At 42.8% G+C, this 17783-nt stretch overlaps 1 long non-coding RNA gene across 1 annotated transcript; it reads right to left on the reverse strand.

Moving 5' to 3' along the window:
• Nucleotides 1–8869: 8869 nt before the first annotated feature.
• LOC120846503 lies at nt 8870–11184 on the reverse strand. Its single transcript, XR_005717042.3, has 2 exons — nt 11122–11184; nt 8870–9127 (listed from the first exon to the last, which is right to left on the reverse strand). It is a non-coding gene; the product is annotated as an uncharacterized LOC120846503 (long non-coding RNA).
• Between the last annotated feature and the right edge of the window lie 6599 nt (nt 11185–17783).

Genomic DNA, 17783 nt, shown 5'->3' on the forward strand with positions numbered 1-17783 from the left:
GCGGTAGCAGTACCGCCCAGTGACGATATTTGAATACGGCTCATAGATTGGACCCGAGCATGGCGTGGACACTCGACTACGGCTCGTGATAATCAATAGCTCGAGAAACATTCAGGTAGTGTCTAGAGCCACTAAATGTTTAGTGGCACTAGTAGTGTCCTGTGTCCAATCGCTGCAATGACAACAGCCGAACCATAACAATGTCTGGAACTCAGCGCGTGTCCTGTGCCATGCCAACTCCAGTGCATGGCTATGATCAACATTGGCGGCATATAATCGGCTCCAGATCACGGGGCCGCTTGTTCTGGCTGCGAGTTGAAGGAGTAAACTCTGCTCGTTTCTTTCTTAATTTTTTTTTCTGAAACTTCGATTGCGTGTGGAGTCAGTGCGGCGATTGTGTAACTTCAATGCTTTACAATGGAAAAAGAACAAGAAATATATATACTTCTGCTTTGTGAAGTAAGTTGAAATATTGTTTGACACATTTTGCACGGAAACTATCGTAAAAATAAAGCAAAAGTGCGTCAGTATTAAAAAAAAAAAAACAACAACAGCGGCTTCGGGAGTCAAGGAGCTCCCGAGAGCCGAGCGAGGCGGGGAGGAAAGAGGGAAAGAAGGGTACCGGAGAACCGGAGCAGAAACGCCGAAACCGAAACCGAAACTAACTTGACCGGAAACGGAATCAGATTATACTTAACACCGCCCGCTAGGAGCGCTACCTGTCACTAGTCTATCTGGGCCGCTGGGGCCTATGGCAGTGTCCGCTCTTTACGTTGTGTATATTACTCTATGGTATAGTCAGTCTCGCCCTAGCTCACTCCCGAACATTCTAGATCAAATGTTTGATATGCCAAGTGCAGTAGAAAAGAAGCTGACCGTGGCCTTGCCAACTCATTTCATTCCCGCGCTAGCCAGCTGTGACGCCGACGGACCGTCGCTCGCTGCTGCCGCCGTCGACGCTAGCTGCTTTCTTGACGTTTGTTCTTTTTTTTCTTTCCGGCACAAGTGCGTCGATTAAACCTTTATTTTCCGTTCATTCTTCATCGTCTCTTCGCCTTCACTCATGGCAATATCGTCTGCGTACATGGTGAGCTTCGGGTGATAATTTTTCCTGATTTCCCTCGCAAGATTCCGCATCACAAGGTTGAAAAGAGAGTGATATAGAATAGTGCTTTTTGGGGACACCGCGGGAATTTTGTAAAAAAAAATATTGCATGCTAGGCTACGAATGAGATAATAAAGGTTTGGTTGTGTAAGAAGTTTTTGATTAATTTATTCATCCGGATTATTGCCCTACATTCATCGAATGCCTGTATACTTGCCGAGTGGTCTACGGTGTCAAAAGCCTTTCGGAGATCAACTGCAACGAGAATAGTCGGGACGATGTTCGTTCCGCGACGTTCTTTCCCAAGAAGTTTTCAAAGGCGACATAGTATACCATGAGCACATAGCGACGACCGGAAACTCGTCTGAGCGAAGTCGTAGAACGGAATGCCTTCCGATTCTTCTAGGATGCATGTGAGAAGGGTGAGAATTAGCTTCTCGAGGAGTTTACACATAGTCGATATAAGGGATATTGGGCGGAGATTCTGTATTCTGTCTGCCTTCTTCCCAGTTTGGGTATGAGGTGGACGAAAGAGGGCTTCCACTCTTCAGGAAGGTTACGTGTTTTCTATACTTAATTTCGAATAACAGTTTCTGCTTTTCCGGTTCGTCCAGGTTACGTACCGAGTGCCATGTTATGCCTTCTTTGCCAGGGGCGTTGCTCTCCTTGACAGATTAAAGAGCGAAGAAAAGCTCCTGCATAGAGAAAAGGACTTCTAAGACACTGTTGCCTGTTTTTTGGGTTTTTTTTTTTCGAGCGTAAAGGTTGTCTGAAGTGTTCAGGGTAATTTAAGGGAAGATTGTGTTTGCTACTTCATCTTCAAATTGTTCTGTTGCTAGATCGGTGGCAATTTGCATGTTGTGTCGTGCCACGTTGGGAGTTTTGTCTTACCCCACTTTGCTCGGTGGGTGTACCAAAGCTTCTTTATGCCAGTACGGTCATCAAAAGAAGCGCAATGCTCAATCCAGCTTGAGCGAGTGAGACGCTTGGCGGAGCATATTGCTTGAGCTGTCTTAATGAGCAATTTTAATTAGTACATATAATATTAAATCTGTATGCAATGAAAATAGCCTATTTTGATTTCAGGTCATTAGAATATCTAAATAGTTCCCGGAAAATGTTTTCCCAAACTTCGCCAAAAACCGTTTTCTTTTCTAATCTTTTTAAAGTAAAATATTTTTTTTAATAATTAAAAAATGAAACTTACCTTGAAAGTCTCACAGAAGAGGTTTAGTGCAGTAGTGTGAGAAGTGACAAAATACCGACAGGGGAAAAAAAAGCGTTAAATTTTGCCTTTACGCAAAAACTGAAAAAATAAAAAAAACTTCAACCTTTACGCTTTTGCTGTTTTTTGTTTTCTGAAATGCTCCCAAAACATTTGTTTTTGGTCAAAACCGAAAGTTTGAAGCCGAGCCCGCGCCTAAAAAAAGCCACAGTTATATATTTTTTTTTTCATCTCTCTTTTGATGCCGAAATTTGTGTTGTGATCTCAAGCAATGATATAGCTATCGAGGTATAATTGTATTTTTTTTGTCGCTGCATCAATATAATATTAATTACAGAGGCCTCAAGCAGTTCTATCATCGTTGACCCCTAACAAGCTCTCTTCATTGAGAGCGGAACCGGCTTACGACGTAATTAGTTCATTATCCACATACTAATTGCCCAATTAAATAATAATCTGTTCATTAGGTAGTCATTACTAATACATATATTTATTGTGCGGCTACTTCATATTTGAACGGGGTACCGTGTCCTTTATTTTACTAAGCTATTTCCTGCGGCATTTTAAAAGGAGGGAAATGGGATTCTTTACGCGTCCGCCTCGCCGAGAGCGACGCTAGCACTCGGTGACGCCAAGACACACGCGTTTTCCGCATCGCCATGAGCTCTTATCGAATTTTAGCGTCTTTTCCCGGTTGGCACAACACACGCTCACTCTTTTAACAAGGACGTAATGCACAGGCCTTTTCTTTTAGGGGTTTGCTACTTCGGTGCCTGCAACGCGTCTTCGACCGGTGTTTTCACGCCTCGTCCTCTAAATTATAACTTTCATTTCCGCCTAATGCAAAAAAAAAAAAAAAAAAAAATTGTTTTTGCCTGTTGTGTTATTTTAGCGATGTGACGGCAGCAGACAGGCGGCCGAAATTGGAAACATGCGAAACCGGGAATACTGCCATGCGTCGTCTGCTATGGGCGCACGCCCTGAAGTGTGGACATCGACGACACCAACCCGTTTCCGGCTCAGCTTGACCTTCCTTGTGAAATGTTTGATGTTTTAGTTGTCGTTTCTTCTTACTAAAGGTTGTGTTGTATCGTTTCACACGCATGGAAACACGGCAAAGCGATTATTATTAAGTCGAAATCTTCCATAATCTTAGTTTGTTGGTTCGTATAGAACAGCTGGTCCCACGTATTTCTGCTATTTTGCACAAACAATAGTTTTAATAAAACATTCAATGCTGATTGGAGCTGTGGTTTGATTGGAAAATTAACCCTACTGATCGGCTAGCCTTTAATAGACGAACCAATTGATAAATTCGTTAGTTGATTTTTCCCCGGTTATATTGCGTGAAAGAAGTTAAAACCACATTTTTTACCATTTTTACTATGACGTAAATGGCACATTGCATTAAAATTTTTAAGCTTCTCGTTGTGACGCCTACAGAAATATGAACACGGGAAGCCATTAAGACTGAAGAAATTTTCAAGTTATTATTATAACAGTGTGATCACGCTCGGTGACAATCACAAGCACGTTGAAGTGGTTTACCGTGCAAGCCTGTGTCATAAATGACATAAAGACGTCAAAAATATTAGAACAGGCATCTTTTACTTTTTGCTAACTTTCTCCAGCACAAGATTGCGATTAAACGACAAAAAAAAACGCAATTAGAGCATTACTTGAGTAATCTAAGAATTAATGGATGAACTGCTCAGTCCCCATATGCGATGGGTCAGGGCGGAGGGTGATCGGAAAGTCTCGTGAAGGTTTCTTTCCCTCATCAGTAAAAGAGTGTCGCTACGACCGATGCTGTATGTGTCGTGGATCGGGTTATTTGCTGGAGTTGCAGAACCTACTGTTTTTTAATAGAAGATTATTTAGCCAGAGACTTATAATATTAGCCTATTGACATCTGCGGCCCTCACCAAGAAGATTGAAGCGGGTAAACCCACACTACCGAGCAACGCAGCAACACCAATGTTGCTGCGTTGCTCGGGTACACTAGCTCATTACACTCCCGGCAGATATATTAGAACAGCTTGTTTCACTTGTTTTAGTTATGCTGCCAACGTGCAGTTTGCGGATTGTAACTGGAAGAGGCACTCTCTCCCCATCGCAACGTAGTAGAATTGTTCCGAGTCCGAAAAACTTACCCACACCATGGCACATATGTGCCATGGTGTGGGTAAGTTTACCTTTACTGCAGTTGAGGAAAACATTGATTGCAGCGGAACTCAATGGTTCCTCTGCCTCTTGCGCAGGGGGTAACGGTGACGTCAGAACGCCGAGCCCTGATTGGCTGATCGCGACCCCCTATCTGAGCGTCGTCTGCTCCTTTGCAACGTCGTCTGCTCGCAACGTCGTCTGCGTCTGTCTTACCTTTCCTGCGACTTTCGGAAGTGCAGAGGCCAGATTCACGAAACTATCTTACGCCAAAAAAGTGCGTAAGACAAAACTTAAGAACAAACTCGTATTCACGAAACAAAACTTTCGTAAGTTTGGCGCAGGTTACGACGAAATCCCACGACAGCTCCGAAGCTGTCTTACGCACTCCTTACGATCAAATCAGCATGGCCGACAGCGTCACGGTCGCGACGACCCACGGACGTTTATTTTTCTACCTGCGCATCTGACGCGTCCCGACTTCAAGCAGCAAGAAAAAAAGTAAAAAGTACTTGAAACAGAACGCGACGAACAAGAACGCTGGATCCATAAACATCCGGGAAAAGCTCCAAAGGCCACGATTCCACCGAACGCGACCAAACGAGCTGGGCAGTTAGGCCTTGCAGGCACTCCGCGACTCGGCGACCGTCTGCCCACGACCGGCTGGCGTGCTGAATGAATATGCCCGCGCGACCCTTGTGAGCCCTTCCCGTATTATACTTTGATGGCTGACCTCAATTTTAGATTAAGAGGTCAATTTCTTCCTCTTGTTATCTCCTTGTTTCCCGAGGCAACGGTGACTCTCGCCGGAGAAAAAGCGGTGAATCTCCGACGGGCACAGGAAAGGTAAAGCCGCCATCGCTTTGACTAGCAGACGTGAAGCAGACGACGTTAACTGCGTCAACCCGCCGACGCCGTTAAAGAGTGAGGGGTCTCGCCGCACACGAATGGAGGGAAAAAGTATTTGGGAGGGAACTTGCGGACACTAACACGCTCACCTATCGGTTCTTAGCGAACAAACCTCAGCGCCTCGAGACACCTTGCCAGTGAGTCCTTTGACTTCCCTCCTTGATGCGCGTCTGCTAGTTGTTAGACAAAAACAACGTACCGCTCGAATTATTTCGTCTGCCCTCTCTGAAAGGCGAAGTCGAGCTCGCTCGAAAAGATACACTTCCGAAAGTCGCAGGAAAGGTGAGAAAGACGCAGACGACGTTGCGAGCAGACGACGTTGCAAAGGAGCAGACGACGCCCAGATAGGGTGTCGCGATCAGCCAATCAGGGCTGGGCGTTCTGACGTCACCGATACTTCCTTCCTCATGCGCAGAAGACGAAAATGAGCCCACTTGCGAGGCGTATAGCACGGCAATTTCCGATAGAGCAGTGACCTCTGCATGCTAAATATTTATATTACTGCAAAATCTAAAAGTAAGAAAAAAAAGTATGGAACCTGCGATTTCATAGGCCACATTACCAGTAATATGTTCTCCGGGTTGGAATTCAATGTTTTGTTGAATTCACACGCTGGTAAACCGATACACGCACACACACACACACACACACACACACACACACATACATATATATATATATATATATATATATATATATATATATGTATATATAGTGCCGTTTACCAGGAGACAGGCACCCGTCGTGGTGATACCACGATGGATGCGGTACCGTCACTAAAGCACCGGACTGTACCGCGCCATTTTTCGCTATAATTGTTTTCCCATCGACACTATGCGACAAAATGAACGCAAGAATCTACGCCGCCTCGCGCGCGAACGTGGAAAGCCGTGCTTCTATCCCCTCTTTGATGATGATTATAGCGCGACAGTAGCGCCACCTCTAGGTGGACCTTGAGGCAAATACCGTGCAAGTAAATGAGAAAAAAAATTTCTTAGGTAGATGATTCAATTAACAAACTGCCTTGGACAACACAAATCGAACATATAAAATTATATTTTGAGAGCTATATGAGTAACCTACAAGACAATGGATATATCCCCTGCCTTTATTACTGGAAAAAGCGAGCGAGTTGAGTATGAATATTTAAAATCGAAATAATAAAACACGGAGGACGAGCACAGGATAACCACGTTCTTGCATTCAGCAATGACATTTATTTTTGACACAAAAACTGCACCCGGAACGAGATCCCAACTAAGATAGGGTGATAAGGCGGAAGGAAATACTGGGGGATGAAAAAGGGGGGGGGGGGGGGGGGAGAACCACGAGGCACGGGCAGTACTACAGCTTTATCAAGATGGGAAATATAATTGATCAGGCCTGAACTTGAAAAATATCGCCACTACCTGTAAAAAACCACACCATCACTGTAGTTCTGCCCGTGCCTCGTGGTTCTTCCTCCCCCTTGTAATCCCCCAGTATTTCCTTCCGTCTTATTACCCTGTCTTAGTTGGGATCTCGTTCAGGGTGCAAGTTTCCTGCGCAAAATAAACGTCATTGCTAAATGAAAGAATGTGGTTGTACTGTGCTTTTCCTCCGTGCTTTATTCTTTCGATCTTAAGTACCTTTATTAATGTGTACTATTTTGCCGAAAACTTCATGCTTTGTAAGCTAACAACTTGACGGGCTGATTAGTTTACAAAAACGTATAATACGAATTGTGTATCAAACACGAACCACAATGCCAACGCCAAAATATTACTCCATGGCTTCGACATTTCATCCTTCACTAGACTACAGCACTATAATATTGGACAGCTAATGATGCACACAAAAAGTCCTAATAGCTTTAATCCAACTCTTTCAGATTTAACGGAACATAAGCTAGGAGTATTGGCAGGATATAAACTACAGCGTATCTAAACCAATTACTGAAGACAAACGATGATCTTTCAGTACCCCAACTGTTAAACACCATTAACCACAACGTAGCACATATCGATACTGCAATTTTTTTTTAAAAGACATTTTTCAATAATGGGGGAAGGAGCGAAAAGATTATGTTAATGAAATGGCATCGAATTTTTTGCATATTTAGTGCTTTTGGTGTTTAGTTACGAAATTATGGGCAGGGGTTCGACGGCATAGAAAAAGGGATAGCGTCGTAGGCGTCGATGGCGGCCTAACAGCAGGATCGAACGCTGGGGCAAGTCCGGCAAGGCCCTCGCCATGCGGAGTTTTTTGTGCACCCTCGTGGCTTTCTGGATCATTCGGCGTAAAACTTTCAGCGCGTAGAACATTCGGAACTCGATCAGACGAGTATGTTCTTAAACTTACAAGAACACCAAGTTGAAAGAATAAATAAAAGAACATTCCGCTGTCTGGAACCGAACCTACACCTTCCGCGCGACAGTCAAGCGCGATAACCATTCTGCCACACACGCGCTCGCTCGGCGACGCGCGCGGCAATATTGTGTGATGCTTCTTTATAGATACAGTATTTTTGTAGATGTCTATATAAATATTAGAATATTAGATTGTAAAGTTCTTTGTTTTGTGTATTTTTGCAATATTGTTTTTCTCCTCAGGCGGACGGTGTTTCTTTTGCAACATTTCCTCTGTTTAATATCGGTATGCACGTATAACCAATTTTCAAAGCATGGAATGCATTTCAAGGGAATCCCTTAATCACAAAAAATTGTCCGTCCGTACTTTCATGCATTTACTCTGCTAAATTTATTGGGGTAATTGACATCCCGTGACGTGACGTCATGTGACCCATGTACCAATTCAGTTTCCCCATTTCGTGCTGAATCAGACGTCCCGTGAGCTACACTCCAATTTAGTTTCCTCGCTTAATTTAGCGGGAAAATTGACGTCTCATAATCTCCCCATCACTGCAAGCATTTTCTTTTTTTGTCTAGCCCTAGAGTGCATGGTGACTTTGCTTCCAGCATACCAATTATATACTGTGCCTCATAAGCATGAATCGCGAGTCCACACTCGCCCGAGCGTACTTCGTACCCCCTCCACCCCCCCCTCCCCCCCCCCCCACACACACACACACTTCCAGCCCACTATACCCCGGAATCGTGGGTTATCAATTCATAACCCTGCCCTTTTCGATCTGGCTGACCTTCATACCGGCGTGCGGTCGCGTACAAGTGCTGGTACGACTGCAAATCTGGGGTGAAAGACCCAGGGCCAGCAGTTGTACAACGCTGACTTAATTTCCACTTTACAACGTAAACCAGTATCTTCTCACCCCAAAGCCAGACCGACCTTACAATGTCTAAGCACAAACGGCTATTTTTCTTCTTTTTTTTCGTCGCGCAGTGTTCTAGTTTAAGAGTGGACGAGCCTTTTGACATTTCACAGTGTGAGAGCGACGAAGTTTGTGGCTCGTTGCAAGACGATGCATCTGCAAGAAACAGAAAATCACAGAGAGAGCGAAGAGCCGAGTGTTCTGGTTTGAAGTTCCGATATATACATTTATTTGGCAGAGTTCATTCCGAGACGACTAGTGCTTAACCGAAGTGGCGGAATTTTCCTCCACCATGGCCGAATCCTCCGCCATGCCCAAATCCTCCACCGTGTCCAAAGCCTCCGCCGTGTCCGAACCCTCCGCCGTGTCCTTTGCCGAAGCCTCCTCCGTAGCCCTTTCCGAAGCCCTTGATGGCCACTACACTGGCAATCAGCAGGCACAGCACGAGCGCGTACAGCTGTAGTGAGGAAGAGCAACGAAAGCACAAGGATGAGACTCAGACGGTTTCTGACTACTGGCTATTCGAGGCAATCCGAAAAAATGTAAAGGAATAACAAAACAAAATGAACAGGCTCGACGCTGTTTTCAATCGCGACGGGCTATGGTTAGCTTGTTATGCAGGGATAGAAAGAAGTATAGTATCACACCCATTCAGTGACTCTAGCTGTGACAATCGCACGGGCGTGAGTGGTACCAAAATTCCTGCCTATGAAACGAATCATAATCGGTATGGGAGCATCTTGCATTCCAGAGATAAAAAACAAGAAAAAATGCGGGAAAAAATGGGCACGTTGGGCATTTTATCTCGCACTGTAAAGGCATTGTTCAGCCTGAAATGTGAACATCAGTCTTTATGTTTTTAACATATATTTCCTTTCTCTGTTTTACATAGAACCCGATTTCCGAAGAATTAACTTGACTACTATAAGCACGCTCACTGTGGGCGTGTAGGGTTTTGGTGAACACTTCAGAGTAAGTAGAATTGAGAAAATTGCAAGTTATATCTATTACTCAATAAAAACAAATAGAAAGACGTTCGAGTGGCGCTCGCATATGATGGGAAATTGCGTTGTGGGCAAGCAAAGACATACATTGGAAAAGTCCCAGGACTGCGTTGTTCATCAACCCTGCGCATTATCTAATTCGTTTCTATTGGCAATCAAAATTTGACTCAAACCTATGTACAACACGAAGAAATCATTGACCACACCGGAATGCAATAAAAAGAAAATGGTAAGACCTAAACAATACCTAATCTACGTAAAAATCTCTCGATATTTCGTCTTTCGAAAATATTTAATATTCTTCAGTCTTCACCATCACCTAATCTATGTAAAAATCTCTCGATCTTCAGTCTTTCGAAAATATTTATTATTCGTGGCGTCTATTTAAGAAGTTGGATAGCGGATTGGCGCCATCATCGGCTAAATGAGGTTTGATTGGATGCACTCTTCTACGTGGTTTTGAATTTTTGTTGCTTCAGGGCTATCAGACCTTATGTATACAAAGGTTTACTGAAGAGGACCTTAGAATGATTATCCGCTTCTCACCGAGCCCGCAAGAAGCGGAGCGTAGAAAGCATGACAAATGTTTAGGCTGCAGATGATCGCATTAAGCATTCTACAGCAACACGGTTACAGTCACTGACAGAATGAAAACGGCAGAGTGTCTTTCGAACGCCCGGCCTTCACCACGCGCTCCGTGCCTTCCGCTGTGATTTGACAGCGCGCGCGCTCAAGCTGCACGAAACGCCGAAGCGTTGTCGGAAGTAGAAAGCTCATGCTTGAGGCGGAACAGCTGAAGGTACCTTCTCTGACATTCTCACCTTGCAAGTGGCTATAATCCACCAATATTTTCCCCATACACTGTTCACGTTATCTTGGGACATGGGGAAATAAAGATTGCAATTATGCATGGCATACCTATTTATTATTATTTCATTCAATAAGTCGAAATTTTTTTTTTTAAACTTGCCAGTTTTAAACGGGACACTAACATATATTATGCTTGTCCAAGATTAATACGTTGTCGTAATAAACTCGCTTCTCAAAGGAATAATAACTCTCTAGCGTCTCGTTCAGATGAATTAAAGTATATTTATATGAATCCTGAATTATTCACCATATTTTGAAAGGTCTAGAGATTATGAATTGAAGTATCTCTTTCTTGAAAATGAGCGCCATCAAACTAAAGGCCGTCTCAGCTGTTGACGTTAAAACTCTAGCAGCATATGACCTATGAAAGCCACGCATTGGTGTCTAGTAATATGGAACGAACTCTTTACGAGATAAGCGTTCAAGAGCTAAGGGTTTGCTAGTAGCCAAGCTTTGGCGATGAATACACACGGTAGACTACTCACGTCGGATTTCGGATTGTGTTTCGCCTTCGTTATCCAAATCCTAACTAGTTCATCAGCTAAACCAGAAAATAAGAGTTCGCGGCAACACTCACCGTAGTCCTCATCTTTTGGTAATATTCAGCAGATTCCTCAGGGGACTTGTTTTGTGAATGTCCTTTCGCGCTCAGACCTCGTGTATATATGCGATTGACAGACATGTGACGTTTTATACGTCACGACATTAAAATAACGTCGGTTGGCTTGAGTACGAGACGGCATTGCATCAAATTTTAATTATAGGTAATACCCGGCCGTCTCAAAACAAGCGCTGGAGTGAGGACATAATTCAAGGAAGTGCAATTCTTCGTATCGCCTACGACCTGAGGGTATTAGAGGGAAAGATTGAATCCGATGGGAAGAGTTTCGTTAAGCAAATTGCGCGACCTTTGGCAGCATGTATACGTAGACGTGGAGAAAAACCAAGGGATACCGCCAGGACATAAATAAAAAGAATGAGGTCTGTATCTGATACCTAGTTTCGTGCGAGAAATTCACGTGAATCTTGAATTAAACCTATGTCTTTTTTTTGTCGTTTAATCGATAATTGATTTCACAATATGAACTGCACAAAGTCCTTTTTTTTTGCTTCTGTTTTAGCTCCTTATTATTTTACTTCGTAAAACAAAAATTATGTTTTTTTGTTTGCATTCTGGCAAAATGCCTAAACTTTTGTTGTCTTAATCAAATATAAAAACATAGCTATTAGTTTAATTATTCTTTTCGCAATGGTGTATAATTACGATGTTTATTGCTAAGATGTGAAGGAGTTGTAATGAGTGGCCAAAAGCAAACATTTTCTCATCGAAGGTAATCGGTTTGCAGCATAATTAGTATTTAACTAACTTATAAATAATATATTAAAAATCAATGAAGCATTCATTAATAATAATACTATCTGCATATATATTTTAGTACTACATTTAAACATGGTACTGTTATATTGGTTTGCAGTAAACTATTTCCTGTGGCATATTAAAGGCAGTGAAGCGTTATACGTCATACTCATAGGTAATGATGTTTTTTACGTAGTATACTATTAATCAATCTCTCAATCAAGGCTTATTTTATGAAGTGAAGAATTGGCTCTCTAATCAAGAATTTCAGTTTCGTTGAAGTTGCAGCAAACATTTTTTTAGCTGCTGTTGTAGCCCACGTAAAGTGTGCAGTAAGTCAAGAGCAAGGCTGGGCAGAGATACTCCAGAAAGTATTCAGAAATACAATACTGAGATATATGTATTTTAGAGCCAAGATACATGTTTTGGAATATATTCGCCCTTTATGTAACTGGATTTCCCTGAAATACTTCGGAATAAACGTCGAAAAAGTATTTGTGAATATAGATACAGATACGTAAATATTTTTTTCCGGAACAGCGGTACGTGCGCAGGGTGCAATTTGTGGCAAAAGCAAATGACATGTCTTGTGTTCCACAAGTTTATGTCAGTTTATGCATTTGCCCTCACCTCAAACGTTTCATTTATTCACAGCTACCATCGCGAATGCCGCTAAAATACATTGACGGCCCCAGTAGCCTACATAGGTACTGAAGACCAGGGACGACCTGCCATGCTTGATAAAATAGGTCTACCCAAATTGAATCCTGTTTTGCCGTGAAGTCGTTTCTTAATTTTGAGACATCTTCACGGCAGAACGGTGTTCCGAGAGAAGCTTATCTTTCTATCCTTTCAAGTGACTGTTCTTGAAACCCCCTTTGTTTTGTTGTTTGCCTTATTCTTTATTTTTTAAATTTTATTTTGATGACTATAATAAACACCAGAGGCTTTCCTCTTGTAGATTGGGTTCTGCGTCGGGTGCATATTACAAATTCTGGAACCTCTTGCACAAAGAAGATGGTGTTCAGTTCATCACAAGTAACTGACAGTTCATTTTCGACAACAAATCTAACGATATCGTCGTATCGTACTTGCTACATTGACGCAGAAAACTGCCAGGAAAATTTGTGGATTAGAAGCCAGCCCTACAGATTCAGTGCATCAGATGTTACTGGCGGCACATGACCTATGATCACAAGATGGCATCAGTCAGTCAAAGTTGCCACTCGACCAAATTGAACACTGACTTGACAGGAGCGTCATCCGACAACAATGAGCACAGGTACTACGGCGGAGCGCGCCTGGCTCGAGACTGTCGCAGAAAGAACTCGTTAAGGAACCGTTTGATAAGTTTGATAAGAATCAATATTTATGCAATCAAGTGGTAATAAACATATTTGATACACTCCAAGTATGCATAATATTCCCACTACAGCCTTTTCGCCCTCAGAGTTTACACACCAAGTATTGTGTTCACTGCGGGTGGTGGAGCTTTTGAGGACAGTCGCATCTCTGACCCCTTAATATTAATAATTGAGACATACGAGACTGGAAGAGTTGCTGCATAGCTGCACTCCTTTCACCTCTCCTGAACATGTGCTGCATTCTAAAACAAACTCCAGTGATGTAAAAATGTTATTTATTAATTTCTTCCGTCCAAAGGGCTTTGTAGGCATTGCAGAGAGGTTACTTAAAACTCCAACATGATAATAACATCATAGCATACTGACGTTAATGAGCACAAAACAGACCCAGCTACCGAAAATAAATATTACACTCGTAAGAAATAACTATTGCTGTCACTTGTTGATTACAAAACCAAACACAACTCTGAGCATCTATTTTAATAGTATGATAGTATGTATTGATGCTTTGTGATATAGGAGGATATTTAATATACTTATGACACAATAGACTCTGCGAAATCTCATCAAGCAACATCGGCTGTCACCATGTTGTTTTTTTCGGCGTAAGGCACACGAATAGGCCCTAGTTCACGTCGAACGCTATTGCAGCATTCGAGTCAAATAGGCGCTGAGCCGAGTCCACAGTGATTGCTGACATAATATTCTTGTCAAACAAATGCTCAAAGTACGAAGCCTCGGGTAATTAGCGCCGTAGCCATTATACTCCGTTTCACGACAATTTGGCAAAAGGCGAAGGCTACTTTCCCAGTGAGCAAATATGCACGTTGGAAAGAGGCACGTGAAAACATGTCATCGGAGTGCTCCCCTGTAAAGATTTGTGACGTACAGTCCAGTGCCTTCAGTCCGTCTCTTTGATTGGCTCGAGGGGGCTTCGGCGATTGCCTTTTGAGAAGTTATGGTGAAATGAAGTATAGGCAGCACACACTTTTGAAGAAAAAAAATCAATTGAAGAGACTCAAAGTAATAATAGTCAAACTTTTGCAACGAGAGTGCTTCTTCGGGCAAGGCACAAGCACAAATATAAGTTATCTTGTGTAGGTAATTAGAGCAAGTAAATAATTGACCGACTGATAAAATGCACTCTTGATTAAAGCAATTATGGCTACAATAACTGATACGAAAGGCAAAAATATGCAGTAGTCGTCTATTTCCAAGTTGCATTAAGTTTCATGAATTATTGAAGTGTGTGGTGCTATCTCCAGACCTTTAAAAAGTGGGGCTGCATTTTCGTAAAGAATCTAGATGTTAAAATGATGGATTAGGTTACCATCAGAAAGGACTCCAATCAATCACATGGAGGTTACTGAGGACTATTGATACCGATCGTCAAGATCAAAAGCATACAAATCTCTATGGGTCGAACGATGCAGTATTTTGTGCACTGCTCAATCAAAAATGTGACGACTTGCAAATTGTGCTCTGAGTTCAAATGGGATAAATGAACTGTTTTATGAACGTTAGTAATGAACTCCTTTTCCGAATGATTAGTTGAAATGCTTTGTAAGAGTTCGCGTGCACATCACTCAAACAAACGCCAGCTTTTCACTTAACAAAAAGGAACTGCGATCGAATGCAACCCACTGCAATGTAAGCACGTTATATATAATCTTTAGAACTGCCAATTTGTAAAATCGTCGTATAGCACAAAAGTTTAAAGATCGCAGAAGTTTCCTCGCTAAATGTTGCTGCAGTTATGCGGTGACAAAAGGCTGAAACAACTTCCCCTAGGCCCTTCATGTAATGTATACCTTTCGCTTTGATTCTCAGACATTCTGACGTTCAAACAAAGCTAGAAAAACGCGACAAGCTTATGCTAAAAGTTGTATCGTAAAATCGTTGCTTAGTACAAAACGTAAACATCACAGGAGCTTCCTCGCTAAATGTTGTTGTGATTATGCGGTTACATAGGGCTTTAACAACTTCGCCTAGGCCCTGCTTGCAACGCATACATTTCGCACAGATTCTCGGATATTTCAAAGTTCAAAAAGAGCTAAGAGAATGCGAAAATTTCATACGAAAAGTACTAAAAGTTCTACCAATCCTCGGACACCTCCGGGAATCCGAGCACCGCTACGGCGATACGATTGATGCTGTCTCACAGGTGCTATTAGGGAGTTTTAGAATAGCGCACGCTAAAGCTTTGCGTACGCAAAGAATAGCGTCGGCGCCACTGCGCATGCTCCGAACGCAAACCAGGTTTTGCGCTTTGCGTGCGCAATTTTAGCGCGCGCTATTTCTGGGAAATAGCGTGCGTACGCAAAGAGTCTTTGCGCTTCTCCAAGGAGGATTCGTGATGAGAAGTTGGCTAAAGCCAAGACGAGCACCGTTAAAAAAAATGGCGGCTTCCAGGATTATGTCGGCCGCCGGCGGCTGCTTTGGCGGCGTCGCGGGTGCGACGTCGGCGGCATCCTCGCGACTGCAATTTTCAATACGGGACGAAATTGTACTCGGTTTAGCAGCGCTCACCGGCGACTTGATGCTTGCGACGCGCGAACATTTCACGGCGAAGGTCAGTACACGAGACCTCTCTTGCGGAGGCGACGCAAGCGGACACGACCGGTCAACCACTCGCGTCGCGTTCTTATGTTTAAACAAATTAAAATGCTACTCTGGACCAAAAAAACTCGTTTTCTTTTCTAAAGTTACATCATTTCGTGTGTGAAATAAAAGTTTTTACTGTATCTTGGTGGCGTCGCAAGCGCGAGATGCTTGGGCTTTTGCGTCGCGGCGGAGAAACGCTATTCTAAAACTCTTCTGCGTCGCGTGCGCTAATACAAGCGCTAAATTTAGCGCTAGCGTGCGCTAAAATTGCGTACGCTATTCTAAAACTCCCTATTATCCAGAGCGATCTTGCACAAAGAGGGGAGTTTTAATTTTTCAAATCTTCACGTTATACCTGCATCAGAGAGCACGAAGAAACCCGAAATCGTCGGCAAGCAGTGGCACATCACGACTACCACTCACCGAACAAACTCGCATCCATCAGCCCTGGGTGCTGCCATCAGTCCTGGGCGCCTGTATGTGAAGGACCAGACATTTGGACCAGCTTTGTAAGATTTTCTAATAGTGCCAAGTCCTTCAGCAACGAATTAAGGAGCGTGCAACACATAGAGGGGTGCGCCGATCCGCATTGGCAGCCAACTACACTTACGGACTGCTTGCTCAGACCTTTTCTAATGCACTCGCAGAGTCTTGGCCGCGTTTGGCACCTTAACGTTCTAAAACGTGTCCGTGTCCAACGGTGCTTTGTGTGTTTTCTAACGTTGTTCGACCCTCAGGAGTTGCTCGAAGTCAGTCTTGTCCCCGGCAATCGTATGCAATACCGACGGCCAGGCACCGCCATTTTTTTTATTTTTTTTTTGTTTATCCGCGCTGGAATATTCTCCTACGAAGAGTTTCTGTGTTGGACGGCTGAGAAATCAGTACAATATTACATTCACCAGTGTCACTAAGTGGCGCTGATGAATGTCGTCAAAGGCTCTGTTAACGCCTCCGAAGGCACTACCGGAGCCTTTAAAGCATGCTTTTAAGCGCACGCCCCGCGATCACGGTATCACCGGGCGCATGCTTGAAAGCATGCTTCAAAGGCTCCGGTAGTGCGGGATACGGAACACGGTAACGCTCTGCTAAAAGTCCCTAGTGCTGGAGACATTAGACAACGCCGTCGGTAGCTTCATGGCAGACCTCTCTATTGACACATTTTTACGCACTTCGAGTGTTTGCAGAAGTCGCCGCAACGCGGCACAACCCGTGTTCAAGAGCTGGCTAAGTCGGTAAGTGCCGCCGCATTCATTCCTCCACCCATCCATTTACCTTTAGTGTATATGCGCGTGTGTATGATGCGTATGTATGTATGTATGCGTGTATATATATGTATGTATATGCATATGTATATATATATATATATATATATATATATATATGATTTTTTTGTTATCTTTAACAGCGTGTTTAACTTATGCTGTTCTTCTGGTTCTTTTTTTATTTATTTATTTATTTATTTATTTATTTATTTGCTTAATGTTAAAAGCTGAAAACTTAATATTATTACTTTATGTGTAGTATGTCGCCGTGTGCCAATTGTAAGGCTGCAGAGGCCTTGTCAAGTCAAACTTTTGACTTTTTGCCCCTGCAGCCTACATCAGTTTCTGATGTGAAATAAAGAATTGATTGATTGATTGATTGATTGATTGAGATATAGTCTTCAGTTTTTTTGTTTATTCACAAACAGTGAAGTAACAAAGAAGTGTGGTAATACCTAATTGCAAGTGCTGGCCGCATTTGGCCATTATACCTGGTATTAATGCGAAAATGTTTAAAGATGGTGTTTGAGAAAAACAAATTTAACACTTTTGGGGAACAAACTGACATCCACAACAGACGTCAGGGATTACAAAAAAAAAACATAAAGATTACTAAATTTTTTATCAGAGCTTGGCAGAGATAATAAAAAAG

Source organism: Ixodes scapularis, unplaced genomic scaffold (assembly GCF_016920785.2).
Source record: "Ixodes scapularis isolate PalLabHiFi unplaced genomic scaffold, ASM1692078v2 PGA_scaffold0__279_contigs__length_252992795, whole genome shotgun sequence".
NCBI classification, from domain to species: Eukaryota; Metazoa; Arthropoda; class Arachnida; order Ixodida; family Ixodidae; genus Ixodes; species Ixodes scapularis.